We start from the raw sequence: 19,104 nt of genomic DNA, 5'->3' as shown, positions 1-19,104 counted from the left end.
GGGAGAGAGGGAGAGGGTGAGGGAGGGGAAGAGGGTGAGGGAGGGGAAGAGGGGGAGGGAGGGGAAGAGGGGGAGGGGGAGGGAGGGTGAGGGGGAGAGGGTGAGGGAGAGGGTGAGGGAGGGGGTGAGGGTGGGGGAGAGGGTGAGGGAGGGGGTGAGGGAGAGGGTGAGTGGGGAGAGGTGGGGAGGGGGGCAGAGGGGAGAGGGAGGTGGGGAGAGGGGAAAGGAGGGAGAGGGAGGTGGGGAGAGGGGGCCGGGGAAGGGGGAGGAGGAGAGGGGAGGAGAGGAGGGAGGAGGAGAGGAGAGGAGGAGGGAGAGGAGAGGAGGGGGCCGGGAGAGAGGGGAGAGAGGGGGCCGGGGGAGAGAGGGGGGAGGGGAGAGTGTGCCCGGGGGGAGGGGAGAGGGGGCCGGGGGAGAGGGGAGAGGGGGCCAGGGGGAGAGGGGAGAGGGGGCCGGGGGAGGAGGGGACTAGGGGAGCTGGGGGAGAGGGGGGCTGGGGGAGAGGGGGACGGGACTGGGAGAGCTGGGGGGCCGGGGGAGAGGAGGGTTGTGGGGGGAGCGGGGGGGGCCAGGGAGCTGGGGGTCGCGGGGTGTTGGGGGCCGAGGGTCGGGAGCTGGGGGCCAGGAAAGGGGGGGCCAGGGAGCTGGGGGCCGGGGGCAGTGAGGGGGTCGGAGAGCTGGGGGCCGGGGGGGAGTGGGGGGCTGGGGATCCGGACCGCTCGGGGTCACAGGGCTCAGGCAGTACAGAGGGGTGAAGGCTGGGGGTCGGTCCGGGGAGAGTCAGATCTGGGACCTGACGGGGTCACGGAGGAGGGGAAGGCAGGTTGGGGTCATAGGGGCAGTATGGGGTCACGAAGGGGGTAGGACGGGGTCATGGAGGAAGGCAAGGCAGGTTGGGGTCACGGGGGACTGTGGGGTCACGGAGGGGGGGGAAGGCAGGTTGGGGTCATGGGGGGCAGTGTGGGGTCATGAAGGAGGGGTAGGATGGGGTTACGGGGGCAGCAGGTTGGGGTCACGGGAGGGCAGTGTGGGTCATGGACGGGGATAGGACAGGGCCAGAGGGGCTCTAGGCTGAGGGGTAAGGGGGTCAGTGAGCTGCTTTGAGGGCCAGTGGTGGAAGGTGTGGGGTGGCAGGGCCTTGCAATGAGTCATGCTGGGTGTGCAGGGAGGACCTGGCACCCAGAACAGGCTTTAAAGGGTTCCCAAGGCAGCAGGAACAGGAGTTAGCATGAGCTCGGGCTACAGTAGTTGAGAGTCAGGGTGGGGGCACAGGTGGGGTCTGGCATCATGGGGCAGGGAGTTAGGAACAAGCAAGAGAGGCCAAGGAGTTCAGTGATGAGGGGTTCACCTGGGGAACTGGGTGATGGAACAGATGTCCAGGGGTCAAGGAGACTCGGGGACAAGGTTGGGTTCTGGGGCCCAGCTGGGTGATAGGAGACCTGGAGTCGGGAACAGGCTTAGAGCCACAGCAGGGCAGTGAGCAAGTGGCATCAGTCCCGTGGAGCAACTTTAGCATGGGAAAGATGTCACAGAGTCATTCACCACAGAAACAGGCCCTTCGGCCCACCACGTCCATGCTGACCTTTTTGCCCATTTATACTAATCTTATTTCCCTGCATTAGTACCATATCCTTCTATACCTTACCTTTTTAAGTGTCTGCTTAAGTTTCTCTTAAATTGTGATAATTGTATTTGATCCCACCATCTTTTCTGGCAGTGAGCTCCAGATATGAACTGTTCTCTGTGTAAAGAACTTTCCCCTCTGATCCCCCTTAAAACTCTTTCCTCTCACCTTAAACATAAGCCTTTTTTTTTGAGCCCGCTACCATGGGGAAAAGGTTTTGACTATCTACCCTATCTATGCCTCTCATCATCTTATTACTATTAGGGCACCCTTCAGCCTCCTTTGCTCCAGGGAAAACAAGCCCAGCCTATCCAATCTTTCTACATAACTGAAGTCCTCCCATCTTTGCAGATATACAATGCAATCACATCCTTCCTATAGTGTGGTGACCGGAACTGCACACAACACTTCAAGTTCAGCCTAACCAGTGTTTTATAAAGTTTCATCATAACCTCCCCACTTTCATATTCTTCGTCCTGACCTTTGAAGGCAAGCATATCAAATGTCGTCCTCACCACCCTATCTACCTGTGCTGTCACTTTCAGGGAGCTATGGACTTGGATCCTTCAGTTTCTCATCAACATTTGCTGCATATGTCCTACCCCTGTTTGACTTCCCAAAGTGCATCACCTCACACTTGTCAGGATACAATTACACCTGCCAACGTTCTGCCCAATTTTCCATCTGATCTGTCCTTGTAAATCCTGGGCCTGGGGATTTCAATGAGTCAGGTGTCCTGAGTCCGAGAAGTTGGGGTGCTGTGACTTGGAGGAGGGTGTAATTGTGTTTGGAGCTGCCTTTGGGTGATCTGGAAGATGATGTGATGTTAAGGGAATCAAGAGAGATGCAGTTAGTGCAGGTCAGTGATCCTGTGGTAAAAGATCTGCCGGAATCATCTTGAATGATGGTGCGGGCATGAGGGGCTGAATGGCCTACTTCCATTTATTTTAGGTTCTTGTGTGGCAAGTAGAAGCATGGCTGCAGGGATTGGGTGACATCTGTGGCAGGCCAATGTCCCCTGAAGATGAGTTTGATCAGAGTGCTTAGACGTATTGGCACATCTAGGAATGTGGGGTAGATGTTAAAGTGAGCTAGCTTCAGATCAAAGATGAACTCTCTTAGCTGTGTCAGAGTTGGAAACTTGGTTACACAGGACAGAGCCATCAGTTTGCCACCAAAATTGCTCGAGAGTACAAAGTATTTCTGTCAACAGCCTGAAGAAATATTGATGTGTTTAGAGAACCTGATAAAGAATCTCTGAAGCACTCACTGCAGCTTGATGGACTGGCTCTGTATTTCCAGTATTATTTCTAGACTTTTATTTTTGTCTTTACAATTTCTTTGTGCTTTTTATCTCCATTGTTGTTGTTTCAGTAGCACGTGTCTGAGATTTTGTGAAAATGCAGCCAGCAATATGATAGATTTTATCTTTACAGACTGGTGTTGAATATGAAGAGACTATTTTATTATGGTGAAATACCAGGGAGAGCAATTTGAATGATTTATGCTAAGAATATAGAACAATAAGTGTATTACCTGACTTCAAAGCATATTTGTGTTAAGTAGGGTGGTCAATAGACATGATAACAAACAAAAGCAGGCTGTGGTTCCTATCTAACTGATATAATGAATCAAAATGCAGGTGTAATGTTTGTTTTTTTTATTTTGATTATAAATACATAAACAATAGCTAACTGTTTATCACAGTACTCATTCCTCTTGAAGGAGAAAAGATAGGGATACAGGTTTTCTTCATATGAGACCAAACTTTCTCATGTCCTGATTTTATGTGAGATAAAATGGAATTACCTGATTTGTTATTGACTGGTTATACGCAACTTATTAAGGCCAATGGAGTTAAATGATCCTTCCTTGTAATTAGAGGACTTCTGGATTTTAAAGGACATCTGGTTTAGCTTAGAATGAATTTGCAGTGCATTGTAACTATTTTATTATAGAATGCCTTTCAATCAGTGAGTCATGAAGTTTTCATCACAGACGAACCTATGTAGCCTATCTTGCCCATGCTGTTTCTGCTGCTTTCTTACCTTGGGATGCATTCAGACCAACCATTATTTCCCATTTTAGGATGCAGTCACACGGCAACAATAATTGGTTTATAGCTGGAGTTTATCTGGACCACTGGTGCAGTTAACTTTGAAATTACACTTCCATTTGTTGCTAAGCAGGAGTCATTTTGCGTGTATGTTAAACTGAAGGTGCTTCTACACTACAAATTTATCTTGGTGTATGTGCATATAAACATTGTTCCCATCACTGACTATTCTGAATTTATAATACCAGTTATTGGCGTAACAAAATACAAGATTATTATTCCACAAGCTCCTGTGTTCTGGAAAGGGCTTGAGAAGCTGGTTAGTGTTCTAGTCACTCAATCCAGGTACTGAAGATGACAAAGCTTATATCAGTATTCACTGTCTGATACTTCAAAGGTTGCTGGAAGTGTTGAGGCACAATTAGATGAGAACTGATCACCATCCTGTCCTTGCCCAATGTCTACGTGCTTTTTCGATATACAAACAAGGAATTTGGCTTTAGGGTTAAAACACATCCAGAAAACAGGACCATTTGGTCAATCTTCATGTTAATTAAAATTTGGACCACCTCCACCATAGGAAATTGCAGTCGCAGTTGGAATCGAGCTGAGTGGTACTTAGAGAACATGCCTAAGGATATGTGAGATTGTAGCAGAGTCATACGGCACAGAAACAGGCCCTTTGGCCCAACCCATTTATGCCAACTGAGTTGCATTTGCGGAGGTTGAGATTTTTGTGTGATTTGACCACACTGCAGGGTGCAAGTCATTTTGAAATAAGTCTACCCTTTCTAAAGGATATGACTATCAGAATCAGATTTATTATCACTAACTTATATGAGGTGAAATTTGTTATTTTGCGGCAGTAGTGCAAAGATAAAATTACTATTAATTACAATAATAAATAGTGCAAAAAAAAAAGGAAAAAGAAGGTAGTGTTCATGGATTCATGGACTGTTCAGAAATCTGATGGTGGAGGGGAAGAAGCTGTTTCTGAATCATTGAGTGTGGGTCTTCAAGCTCCTGTACCACCTCCCCGATGGTAGTAATGAGAAGAGGGCATGTCCTGGATGGTGAGGGTCCTTAATGATGGATGCTGCCTTCTTGAGGCACCGCCTCTTGAAGATGTCCTCGATGGTGGGGAGGGTTGTGTCCATGATGGAGCTGGCTGAGTTTACAACCCTCTGCAGTCTCTTGTGATCCTCTGCATTGGAGCCTCCATACCAGGCTGTGATGCAACCAGTCAGAATGCTCTCCACCATACATCTATAGAAATTTGTAAGAGTCTTTGGTGACATATCGAATCTCCTCAAACCCAAATGTAGTCGCTCATTCATAAAATGGGGTTTAAATCTTGCTGTTTTCTGTGCGAATCTTTTCATTGGGCAAGAATGAAATTTTCCAAATTGGTGTAACTAAATATTATATCAACTCCATGCATTAATGGGAGCAGACCTCCTATAGGAAGGATCTTAGTGAGTGGGAAGGCATTTGATTCCAAGTCAATGAAGTGGTAAAGCAATATTATGAGTGGCAGCTGGAAATTACTGACCTAAATTCTCCTGGTCCAGAAAGCAATTGTTGTCTCTTATGAATTTCAGGCAGAAGAACCTGACATTAAATAATTGGCTTTCTGTTGAGATTGGTTTTATTTGTAAATGACTTGCTTAGAGGTTGTCCTGCGTTGCTGCAAAGTGTAGCTGATTGTATCTGTTCTCAGTTTACAATGCAAAATATCTAATAATGATTCTTGATGCAGCTAAGCTTGCACCATCATCATCCCAGACAAATACCTGGCTGAAGCTCAAACTTACACACATAGAAAGTCCTTCTCTTATCTGAAAATGTTATTCTGCTGTCATCCTCATATTGCCACATCCATTAGCATTCCTTCATTGATCTATTTCACTTTAGGCCAATCTCCACACCATGACGATCCTTGGAATCGCATACCCTGCGAACAATAGGCTACATTAGCTTCAGATAATTTGATGATGGCCTTGGGTGTCTGATTTGCAAATTCCGAGGGCCTCGTTGAGAAAGTCTTGATGGATTGAGTTGGTTTCTTTTGTCAAGTTTTAGGGCAATTGGTTTTATCTAATGCTCCCAGCTTTAGTTAAGGCAGCATGTGTGAGTGAAAATTAAAGTTATGCTAATTCAATTACAGAGCAGTCCAGACTGTATCCAATAGCTGAAAATCTTATCCCTGAAACCAGATTTGGCTTTCAGAGCATGTACTCAGTCCTTATTCAGATGGTGAGTGCACAGTTCACTGTGGAACTGAGTGAAGGAAGTCAGGAACCCCCAGTTTTATCTCTGTCCCCACGGGGTCTGGTTGATATGAAGGTATGGTACTCAAGGTTTGGTCTCATTGCCATAATAAGAGGAAGGAAAGCAGGACAAGTTCTAGGTTCTGATACCATTATTTTAGGGAATTGTGCTTGTGTGGACATTGATTGAGGACGGCATTAGGATCAGCCGTGATGGTTTCCAGCTTCATAGCATTCATCGCTCATGCATAAAGAATGGTTAATTCAAGATACCAGAAGTTGAATCAGCCTTTTGGAACGGATCAAACTTGTGGAAAGAAGTAACATGCAATTAATGTTTGCTAATGTTTGAGTCTCTATCACAGTAGACATTTCACTTCAGCCTTTGGCTTTTTGTAGGAATTCATCAACTGTGTGTTTGCTACTGTAGGTACTTAACATTGATACCCCAACAGATATTTTTAATAAACTGAAGAGATGGAATAGAACTGTTATCCACATTCAATTAAAACGTGAAATCAGAATGATTTATTTCTAACTTTTTTCCTCTCTTCCCTGGGAGAGGGCCTTTTTGAAATCAAACTTATGAACTATTTTTCGTAACTTAAATCAGCTATTTGAAGGTTCCCATAGTCTCTGTTCTCTCCCATGACCTCAGATCCTCTCCTCTATTGGTCCAGTTTCCTACTGTGTTGATCTCACTCCTAAATGACAACTTTTCCAACTGTCCCAAAGCTACCTGATATTGGCCTGGAAGACTAACTGATTCTTTTCCAATGGCTGTTGCCTGATGTTGCTGAGGATTTCCAGCATTCTCTTTTCCTGGTTAACATTTTAAATGGTTCTTTCTCCTTGGGCACTTCCACTTTTTGACTGTTATCAGAAGCTCACACAAAGCTATTCTTGAACCCTTGCATCATAGAACATAGAATAGTACAGCACAAGAACAGACCCTCCAGCCTACGATGTTTGTGCTGAAACTGCTCTTGTTGATGTGAGATGAAAATGTACCTGCTTGTCCTTCTCAACCTCCATAAGTGACAACCAATGGAATAATCGTGTCTGGAGACAGCCAAACATGAACGTGAGTTTCAGCAGCAGATAAGCTGAGAAGGGCTGGAATCGTGTGATGTTACAAGTGAAAGTAGATAATCCTTGTGGTTAGAGAACATAGAGTCAGAAGTTTACCTTGGGGTCAGGTATCGCTGAGAGTGCAAGCCTTCTGGTTCAGCCTGTGACATTCAGCAGATGGAATTGCTGATGAGGGACCAGAGTTCATAACAGTAGAATCGTGCAGCATGGAAGCAAGCCATTCAGCCCAACGTCGGCACCCTTCCACATTAACCTAATGGCCCAGCACTTAGTCAATTGCCCTCTATTTAAGAGCTCATCTGAACACTTCTTAAATGCTGTCAGTGACCCAGCTTCAACCACTCTCTCAGGCAGTGCATTCCAGGGTACTTGCTACTTTCTGGGTGAAGAGGGTTCCTCCCATATCCTACTCAAATCTCTTCCCCCTTATCCTAAACCCATGTCCTCTAGTTTTCTCTACCTCTATGTATTTTTTTACTCTTTTTTTCCACCTATATAGGGAAAAGTTTCCTGCAGTCTACCCTATCTGTACCCCTCAACTTTATATACCTCAGTCATGTCCTCTCTTAACCTTCTGCACTCCAGGGAGAACAAACCTTGCTGCTCCAGCCTCTCCTCATAACTGAACTGCTCCATCCTAGGCGATATTCTGGTGAATCTCCTTTGCACCCTCTCCAGTGCTATCACATCTTTCCTATACTTGGGTGATCAGAACTGTGTGCAGTACTCTGGCTGAGGTCTGAGCAAGGTTTTATATAATAGGAGCTTAACCCTCTCCTGTGTCTGTATTCACTGCCCCTCGTTGATGCTGGGGCCAAAGATCATCACTGTTTATTTGGAAGAAATTGTTACTCATCCGGGACTGAATACTGAACAAGCAGACTGGCAGGAGAGGGGTTAAGAAATAACTGAGGTACAGTTAAAACTTGAAAGCTGTCAGCATGTTGGCACATGGGAGAGTTTACAGATGAGAAATAAGATGGGGAGAAGGACAGATCCCACAGTGACTCTGGAGGTGATGATTTGGGGATGTGAAGAGATGATGTTCAGAGGATACTGTGGATATGACTAAATAAGTAATAATAACAGATAATAACTGTCCTGTGCACCTGGTTGTTGGCAGAGACTCGTGTGGTTAATTGCACCAACGCTCCATTTGTAGTTATCTGCATTTATAACACTATAACAAATACTAACAATATGGTTAAAATATTGTGGCAGAAATTATTTACACCTCATTAGGTGTAGGGTGGAGCTGCAGCATTTGAAAAAAATTTAATATTCTAATAAAATACAAAAGCTTGGGGGTTGGAATGGTATTAGTTTGACGTGCACAGAGGCAGAAAATACTAAAAACTATTATAAATTTTGAAGTACTTGGCAGAGCAAAGCAATAATGGCAAGCTAACATTTGTTTATGGAGAAAATTGTGTCTTATAAACATTTTGCAATTATTTGAGAAAGTGGCAAAGTTGCTGATGATGGTTAATTGATGTATCCTATCTGGATGCATCACGGCTTGGTACGGCAACTGCTCTGCCCAGGACCACAAGAAACTGCAGAGAGTTGTGGACACAGCCCAGCGCATCACGGACACCAGCCTCCCCTCTTTGGACTCTGTCTTTACCTCTCGTTGTCTTGGTGAAGCAGTGAGCATGATCAAAGACCCCACGCACCCGGGTCATTCTCTCTTCTCCTCTTCCATCGGGTAGAAGACAGAGGAGCCTGAGGGCACATACCACCAGACTTAAGGACAGCTTCTACCCCACTGTGATAAGACTATTGAATGGTTCCCTTATACAATGAGATGGACTATGACCTCATGATCTACCTTGTTGTGACCTTGCACCTTACTGCACTGCACTTTCTCTGTAGCTGTGACACTTTACTCTGTACCGTTATTGTTTTTACCTGCACTACATCAATACACTTTGTACTAACTCAATGTAACTGCACTGTGTAATGAATTAACCTGTACGATCGGTATGCAAGACAAGTTTTTCACTGTACCTCGGTACAAGTGACAATAATATACCAATGTACATATCAACGTGTGTGTTCTCCACAAGAGAGCTGAGACTCCAAAGGACTTCCTTGAATTGGTGGATAAAAATATTAAGATGGTTCATGGTTTAATGAAATGATTAAGAAGTTAAAGATTCTTAGTGTTCAAAAAGTTAAGAACATAAGCTGGAGTAGGCTATTTGGTGCATTGTGAATGCTCTGCCATTCAATACAGTTGTGGCTGGTCTTCTACCTCAGTGCCATTTTCTTGCATTAGTCCCTTAGTATATAAAAATCCACGTCAACTACGAGTTGGTCTTCTGTTGCTCATGCTAGGTCAGAAATTACAAAACTTTATTAGGAAAGATTTTTCTATCAAATTATATCCTGCTAGATGAAGCACACATCTGTGAGAGCAGATTTGTTTTTATTTGTTGTTCTTAACTGCAAATGATAACTGCAGATTCTCCAGTTGACTTGAGGATAGGCAACCTTCCTCCTTTAATTCCCCATCCACTCCCACACTGACCTATTGGTGGTCTCTAGCTTCCTGTACTGTCACAGTAGGGCCAAAGCAGACTTGAGGAACAGCACCTCATTTTCCACCTTGGCACATCGCAGCCTTCTGGACTCGATATTGAATTCCACAACTTCAAGTTACTGATTTCTCGGTCTATATCAGTCATCCATCTGTCATGTTAGCTCAGCTTGGTTTTTTTGTCTCTCTGTGGGAGTGGAGGATATGCCCATCTTGACCTGCTAGCGGGTCCTCCTGCTCTGCATTTCTCAATTCTTGCGTCCTTTTGTCTACATTCTCACTCTCTAACTGCTTCCATTCACTCAAAGACCAGATAACTTTGTTTACAGCTCATCCCCATGGTCACCCCAGTTTTACCCTTTCAAAGACATCCCCCTCCTGCAGCTTCGTGAGCTTCTTTTGTCATCAGTTTTGATGAAGGGTCTCTGACCTGAAACATTAACCCTGTTTCTCTTCACACAGATGCTGCCTGACCTACTGAGTATTTCCAGCTTTTCTGTGATAAATTTCCAGCATTTGCAGGTTTTTTTTGACTTCCAACCTTTCTCCTTTGTTGTGTTTGAAATAAATTTGAAATCTGAAACCAATGGAGATATCTCAAGGTACTGAAACATTTCCACCAAGGTCTTGAACTTAGTGTTTCTTTCTTAGGAATGAATAGTAAGCCAGAATGTACTGAAGATTCAAAGGCATCTATCTCGTATGTTGCACCTTTTTTTGCTTTTGCCTCTCTTTGGAAGTGGAGGACGTGCCCGGCATGTCTTCATCCTCAGCATTTCACAAGTCCTACTTCTTTGTCTATGTTCTGTCTTTTCTCATTTCCCAGCTGCCCTCACTGACCAGTAACCTTATTTACAGTTTATCCCCATGGTCATTCTGGTTTTGCCCCATCAGCAACATCCCCCCACCCCCCCCCCACCTTCCCCACACTCCTGGAACTTTAATGAGCTGCTTTTCCAGTCCTTACGAAGGGTCTCCAATCTGAAACGTTAACTGTTTCTCTTCCCCACAGATGCAGCCTGATGTGCTGAGTATTTATAGCATTTTCTGTTTTTATTATGTACCTCTCTGCTCTTCTCCCTGCCCAGTGCTGTTTATATGTAAATTTAAGATGAAATGTGATCCTTGCTACGCATCACCCTTGGAATGCAATGGAGCAAGTGAATACATAAAAGAAACTATATTAAATTTGAAATCTTTAAAGGTGGCAGCATCACAGAGGATTATATGTTTTGAGATACCAATTCAGATTTCAGTGTTTTCATTTATTGCTGAGGAAAATTTGAATGCAAAAGTAGGGAGGTGAGGTGAAATTCCTTTGTGGGTCATGAGTCTTTGGAATTTTCTTCCTCAGAGCAGTGTAAGCAGAGTATCCAAATATTTTTAAGGCCGAATTTGATAGATACTTGATAAGCAAGGAGGTGAAAGATTACCGTAGGTGGATGTGAATGTGGATTTGAGGTTACAATCAGATCACCTATGGTTTAAAATGGCAGAGCAGGCTCAGGGTCTTCTCCTGATGATGTTAGTATATTGAGTGATCGGAAGAAATAACTGCTTGGATGGCTTGCATAACAGATCCATTGGAACAGAGGCAAATGGAGTGGGGAACTACATATCAGCTTTATTGATGAATGTAGGGCAGCTGCCTAGTATGCTAGATCTTGGGTCACAACTGTTAATGAAGCATACAATTGCATCTGTTGTTCTCTGGATGGATTAAAGATCCCATCTGTGGAAAAATATGGATTCTGAGGGACCTATAATTGTAACACAATATTACTAGTTTGGGCATGCATTGAATCACTTCTTTGCTGCCATAAATTGTCATTCCCTTGTTTAAAAAAATAAATTTGCTGACTTGGTTTTATTTTGTATCAGTGAGTAGGCCTGGATGAGGTAGGTATTCTTCACCTGTTCTGGAAAAACTTGGAAAATACTAACTGTTGTTAGTAGGGCCTGACTACAATGGAGTGATGGAAATGAGATTTGCATTTTACCAGTGATCTTGTGTAGCATTCCTGTATATATCAGAGCATAGGGGAAGTCTGAGAAAAGATGTGAAGTGCATTGTGTCAATGTGTTTATTGATTGGTTCAAACCCAACCAAAATAAATGCGTAGAATTAGATGTTATAAAATGTGGAATTAGTATGTGCAGGTAGAACGACCCAAACCACGAGAAAGCCATAAATACACAAAAGGTTTCTCAGGGAAGGTGTGGAAAAAATGTGATTAGAGTAAATTTGGAGGATTGTTGTGTGAAGGACAAAATGATGGGCCAGAAATGACTTAAGGTAGGTTGGGACAGGCTTATATTAACTTTAGGCATGTTAGAGCAAATGAAACCACCTGATATCTGTTCTGTGACACCTTTAGGTGGTAGCATTTTTTGAAAGGTATGTTAATGTGGAAGTTCATTTGAACTGTGCAAACTCCTGGTGGCAGTATCCTAGATTTTGTTCATCCAAACTTGGATTATTAGTATTGATATGGTGAACTTTGGAAAAACGTTGGAGAATGCTGAATATTAAGGATTTAACCCTTGTGTTGCACACTTATTTTATTGTGGGGAGGGGAAATAAAGCATAATTAGCTGCTTTGGTCTGTTAAATCTAGATTTCTGTGTTGGAGGCTAGGGTAATTAGAAAATTAATTTTATATCTGGACAAGTACAGTTAATATTGGGTGCAGCTTGTCATTAAAATGAGCTGCTAATAACTGCAGCTCATTTATCATTTGGGGTGAGGGAGGCAGCAAAAGATGGAGCCTCTTTATAGGGTCTTTAATAAAAGGTGCTGTCAGACCTTTGCTCTATTGATTGATGATCCAGGTTAGCTGAAGCACAAGTGCTTGGATCCCATTGTTGCTGTAGGAATTTGCTCTGCATAATTCAGAAGAAAAATAGGCAGCATTGGAAATCCTAACAGTGCGCTACAAAGTGACAGCACGCAGCTTTATGCCTGTGATCAGCTGGTTTGAGAGTTCTGGATCACAGTCATTTGTTTACAGATGTGGATCAGAGATGGAACATTTTGCTAGGGGTAAATGAAGTGCAAGTGAGCCCAGGATGCACTAATTTGTTTCCTAGCATCTGGGTAGAGAACAGAATTTCGGCTTGCTTGTTTGACAGTAAGTAAGCTCGCTGGTAAAAGGCTTCCTTCCAAATTCCTCAAAGCCTCACCCTTTCCTGTGTATGGATTCCGCTGGTGATCCATAATTCTCAGATATCTGCTCCTCCAATTCTTGTCTGTTGTTCCTTTGTTATTTCAGTCACTCCATCAAAGCTACCTGTGCTTTTAGCTGCTGTACTAAACTCACTTTCTCTCTCTGCCTCTCTCTAAAATGATTCTTAAAACCTGTATTTTTGAGCATGCTTTTCATCATTATAATATCTAATTTTCATATTTTATTAATGCTCATATTAAGAATCTTGGTGTTTTACCACATTAAAGATGCTATTGAGAGTAATCACATATTCAGATCTTATATGGCTGGGGCAATTTCTGAACAGTATTCCTCAACTAGCATCACTGAAAACAGTTTGGATAATTACCACACTGCTCTTTGTAGAAGCTTATTTGCTGCTATGCTTCCTACAGTGACTTGAGATAATTAATTGTCTGTAAAGCATAAACTAAGAAGATAAGAATAGCAGGAGTATGTCATATGGCTGTTCAAACCTGCTTTGCCATTTAATTTTGTGGTTGATCTAATCTGTGGCCTCTACTCCATTTTGCTGTCCGACCCCCTTATCCAAAAATCTATCAGTCTCTGGCTTGAATCTAGAACCATAGAACAGTACAGCACAAAAAACAGGCCATTCAACCCTTCTAGTCTGTGCCAAAGCGTTATTCCGCTAGTCCCACTCACCTGTACCCAGTCCATAACCCTCCAGACCTCTCCCGTCCATGTATCTATCCAATTTATTCTTAAAACTTAAGAGTGAGCCCACATTTACTACATCAGATGGCAGCCTGTTCCACACTCCGACCACTCTGATTGAAGAAGTTTCCCCCTAATGTTCCCCCTAAACCTTTCCCCTTTCACCCTAAAGCCATGTCCTCTCGTAATCATCTCTCCTAATCTAGGTGGAAAGAGCCTACTCACATTAACTCTGTCTATGCCCCTCATAATTTTGTAAACCTCTATCAAATCTCCCCTCATTCTTCTACGCTCCAAGGAATAAAGTCCTAACCTGTTCAATTTTTCCCTGTAACTCAACTCCTGAAGACCCGGCGACATTCTAGTAAATCTCCTCTGCACTCTTTCAATCTTACTAATATCCTTCCTATAGTTAGGTGACCAGAACTGCACACAATACTCCAAATTTGGCCTCACCAATGACTTATACAACCTCACCATAACATTCCAACTCCTATACTCAGTACTTTGATTTATGAATGCCAGGATGCCAAAAGCCTTTTTTACAACCCTGTCCACCTGTGATGCCACTTTCAGGGAATTACGTATCTGAACTCCCAGATCCCTTTGTTCCTCCGCACTCCTCAGTGCCCTACCATTTACTGTGTACGTCCTACCTTGATTTGTCCTTCCAAAATGCAACACCTCACACTTATCTGCATTAAATTCCATCTGCCATTTTCTGGCCCATTTTTCCAGTTGGTTCAGATCCCTCTGCAAGCTTTGAAAGCCTTCCTCGCTGTCCACTACACCTCCAATCTTAGTGCCATCAGCAAACTTGCTGATCCAATTTGCCACATTATCATCTAGATCATTGATATGGACAACAAACAACAATGGCCCCAGCACAGATCCCTGAGGCACACCACCAGTCACAGGCCTCCATACTGAGAAACAATCATCCATTACCACGCTCTGTCTTCTCCCACACAGCCAATTTCAAATCCAGTTTACAACCTTTCCATGGATACCTAGTGACTGAACCTTCTGAACTAACCTCCCACGTGGGACCTTGTCAAAGGCCTTACTAAAGTCCACGTAGACAACATCCACAGCCTTTCCTTCATCTACTTTCCTGGTAACCTCCTCAAAAAACTCTACAAGATTCATTAAACATGATCTACCACACACAAAGCCATGCTGACTATCCTTAATCAGTCCTTGGCTGTCCAAATACTTGTATATCCGATCTCTCAGAACACCTTCCAATAATTTACCTACTACTGATGTCAGGCTCACCGGCCTGTAATTACCTGGTTTACTTTTAGAGCCTTTTTTTAAAACAGCGGAACAACATGAGCTACCCTCCAGTCCTCTGGACAGCACCTGTGGCTAAGGACATTTTAAATATATCTGCCAGGGCCCCTGCAATTTCTACACTAGTCTCTCTGAAGGTCCGAGGAAATATCTTGTCAGGCCTGGGGGATTTATCTACCTTTACTCGCTGTAAAGCAGCAATACCTCCTCCTCTTTAATCTCTATATGTTCCATGACCCTACTGCTTGTTTCCCTTCCTTCCATATCATCTATGCCCGTTTCCTGAGTAAATATTGATGCAAAAAAAACTGTTTAAGATCTCCCCCATCTCCTGAGGCTCCACACATAGATGACCACTCTGATCTTTTAGGGGACCAATTTTGTCCCTTACTATCCTTTTACTCTTCATATACTTGTAGAAACCCTTTGGGTTTACCTTTACATTATCTTGTCAAAGCAGCCTCATGTCTCCTTTTTGCCTTCCTGATTTCCTTTTTTTTTAGTATTTTCTTACATTTTCTATACTCTTCAAGTACCTCATTTGTTCCTAGTTGCCTATACCTGCGAAACACCTCTCTCTTTTTCTTAACCAGAGCACCAATAGCTCTTGAAAACCGAGGTTCCCTATGCTTGTTAACTTTGCCTTTAATCCTGGCAGGAACATGCAAACTCTGCACTCTCAAAATTTCACCTTTGAAGGCCTTACATACTGAACACATCCTTGCCAGAAAACAACTTCTCCCAATCCACTCTTCCTAGATCCTTTCTCATTTCCACAAAATTGGCCTTTCTCCAATTTAGAACCTCAACTCGAGGACCAGACCTATCCTTATCCATAATTAATCTATTCAGTGACTTTGCACTTCTCTGCCTCAGAGGGCTGTGGATGCCAAGGCTCACAACTTGCTGAGAAGAAATTCTTCCTCATCTCAGTCTGTACTATGTTATCGTCTTACCTTGTACTACCTCAGTGCACTCTAGTAATGGATTGATCTGTATGAACGGTATGCAAAACAACTTTTTCACTGTACCTCAGGTATGTATGACAATAATAAACCAATTCACCAATCTAGCAAATTCCTTATCCTGACACTCCACACTAGTTCCAGACTCCTTCACCGAGACAAACATCTTTGCAACATCTGCCCTGGGATGACATCCAACAGATAAGTGTTATATAAATGGAAGTCATCTTTTATGTTCACTGAACACTAATATGAATATAATACCATAACACCATGCCTTTGGACTGATTCCTGATTAAAATTTGTCAATCTCTGCTGAAATAAATGTCCAATCATTGGTTGTGGGTCAGGGCTTGCCTTATTTTCTTCCTTTTTCTGTGGCCTTGCTCAGTTTCTCCACACACAGCAATTAAACCCTCACATGAATAAGGACCATTGAATTGAGGAATTGCTGAGCAGCCATTGGTCAGAATCTTACGAGTAGCGCAGAAGGCTTGTAACAGAAAGTATGGGCATTGACTTCCACTTCCAAAAACGTGACTCTTTTGTCTCTGCTGATATCTTGCTCTTGGGTCTCCCAAGCTTGGCTTTCTTGGTGTCCTGTTTGCTCACCAGTGTTCTGAATCTTTCACAAAATCACAAGCTCTTTCTGAACTTGATGACCTCCATTTCCATGGCATATTCTCATTCCATTGCAAAATTCTTCACATTCTTTCAATATCTTCCAGCTTTCCATTCTTCATCACAGCATCTGTTGCAGAGTCTCTGCATTTTGCCCCCATTCCTTGTAGTTGGTGGCATCTATTTTTATAACCCCAGCTGCTTCCAATATTGCCTGCCGACCCCTGCAACTCCTTTGTACTGAAAGCAAAAGATTACCTACCTCTTCACCCTTTGGTGTTGTGGTCTAAACCTCTCTGAACCTGGGTTGTCATCCACTTGAAACCGTTGAACAGGAATTGTTCAGAAACTGGAGTTGTTTGGTTACTGCACTATGCACAGTAAAATGATGACTGACATTGGGAGTCTTTTTAGGGATTAGTCCTGTTTTATTTTCAGGATTGTAGGTGAAACTGTAGGGGTCGGCAGGCAATATTGGAAGTATGTGTCCTACTGCAAGAGTTTGTTTAAAATTTATAAAACCATGCATTTTGGAGGTAGAATTGAAGGTAAATTAACTTTACATATTAAAAAATATATACTTTAAATATTTGATGGACTGGAATCTTTGAGAGTTGTCACTTGTCCCCCTCTGGCATATTCATTCAGCTGTTATTAGCTTTATCTAGAATTGGTCTTTTCATTTATTTATTATATAACTGCCATTTTGACCTCTAAAAATGTAACTGGGTATTAAACTTAACTTTGTAAAAAAAAAAAATACAATCCCGATTATTTTGAAATTGTGCAGAACAAAATTGCTGCTGTAAGATTAATTTACTGCTTGTTGCTTTTTTTTTACTAACACCTCAATTAACCTTTTCTGCCGAAGTAATATTAACTCGCTTAACAGAAAACTCTTTTGGGGATATTGAACAGATTTATCAGGTTCTCATTACAATGCAGTCACTTCCCGCCATTTTTGCGTTATAGCTTTGTAGTAATGTGCAGTACAGAGGCAAGTGTTGTGAGTGCCCAGTGTAAGGCTGTGCCAAACTGCATAAGCTTGTTGACCCATAGCACACAAGTCCAGTGTGATGACAATCAGCATAATGTGTTCTCAAACCACTGCCATTCGTGAAGTTCAGCTTCAGTAATGGCATTTGTAGTGTATTATAATGTTTGAACCAATGATGGACACTAGTTGTTGAACAGTGTTTGCAGAGGTGTTGAGAAGAAAGTGAACTGAACATGTGAAATAATGACACACATTGAGACGTGTTGTAAAGATGGCTGTGCAAGGGAAATGGTCCCCAGGTGGATCCTCTTCCTTCCTCTCTGATAAATGCAGTAATCCTTGTGCAAAATCTTCACACTATCACCTGGCAATGCCCCATATTTGCGTAGCTTTTCATATTACATATTTTGATACTTCTTTATGATAGGAGGTCATTTGACCCATTGATTCTGTGCCAGTTCTCAAAGTAATCCCATTCACCCACTTATTTCCCTGTAACCTGTTCTCTTTCACATACCTGTCAGCTTCCCTTTGATTCTCTTATCGCCCACCAATGTTAGAGTTAATTTATAGTAACCTATTAACCCACCAACCAGCACATCTTTGGGGTCTGGGAATAAAGCAGATAACCTGGAGGAAACTCATGGTGAATATGCAAAGGACACTTAGCACCAGAGACTGGAATCAAACCTGGGTCACTGGAGCTGTGTAGCAGCCATATTACCTGCAGGAAGTCAGATGAACATCAAATTATCTTGGCCTGCCATGTACATAATGAATAATTAATTTTGAAATGGACACATCTGCCTTTTAGAATTCTGTTGTGAGAAAGAACAAGACTGGTTTTGCTAAAGTAGGGCATCTTATCGCATCTGTTTTTATTCAACTTTGGCTCAAAAGAATTTTGACTACTAATTTGCTAAAAAGGAAAGCTGATAATGGCACAGCAAGAGGACCAGGGCATCTGAGACTCGAGCGAAAAGGACAACCAGTCATGTATCCTCTTGGATTAGGAACAACAACAGTAGCACTGAGAAGGAGAATGAATTAAAGTGGGAGGGGAAGTTGAATTCAATTAAAGGTTCGAGTACAGAAGACAGATGGAATAAGATGACAAAATTCATGTATATAATATTTCTAAAACTTGAAACAATTCACAACCTGAAGGATTGCGAGTCCACACTTGTAATATTTAATTTTCAGTGCCAGGAGAATGATTGGAAATCATTAACACTTTGTTAAAAGAGTATTTGCACTTGCAATTGCTATCACTAAATATCAGCTGCACAGTGGTTTTGCATCTGTTCCACAGATCCACCAACCATGGCACTTAGTTGCTAGTGCAGGACTGCAGTATAGTAGTTTCACAAAGCCAATGACAGTCCACTGTGACTTGGACAGCAACCTTGAACATTAAATGTGTATCAGCCCCTCACCTGAGCTTTGTGTGATATGTTTGAATGAATAACAACACTGACAAAATCAACATTTTTTTGGCAGCCAAACCTGACTCAATAGTTGTTCTAGATCCAGAATCTGAACTGGATGTGCGTGGATCGGTTTTAGAGGTCAGTTAGTGAGAGGATAGTACTTGGCTGAGTTGGGAAAACTTGCCCTTTGGTTTATTTTTAGTAGGTTTAACGTTTACTGCCCTTGGACCCTACAAAACTAAACTAAGGACCATCTGTGTGTTGAAATGATTTGTAAAATGCAATTCTGGAGGGGAGTCTAGTGACCTCCTGGTGTCCCAGTCACTT

At 42.9% G+C, this 19,104-nt stretch overlaps 1 protein-coding gene across 1 annotated transcript in view; it reads left to right on the top strand.

Moving 5' to 3' along the window:
* Positions 1-19,104, top strand: part of r3hcc1l (R3H domain and coiled-coil containing 1-like) — a 186,153-nt gene that overhangs the window by 17,681 nt on the left and 149,368 nt on the right. The window lies entirely within an intron of this gene.

The sequence above is a fragment of the Pristis pectinata genome, chromosome 12 (genome assembly GCF_009764475.1).
Source record: "Pristis pectinata isolate sPriPec2 chromosome 12, sPriPec2.1.pri, whole genome shotgun sequence".
Taxonomy (NCBI): Eukaryota; Metazoa; Chordata; class Chondrichthyes; order Rhinopristiformes; family Pristidae; genus Pristis; species Pristis pectinata.
The sequence above is the reverse complement of the archived record's forward strand: the minus strand, read 5'-3'. Positions and strand labels throughout refer to the sequence as shown.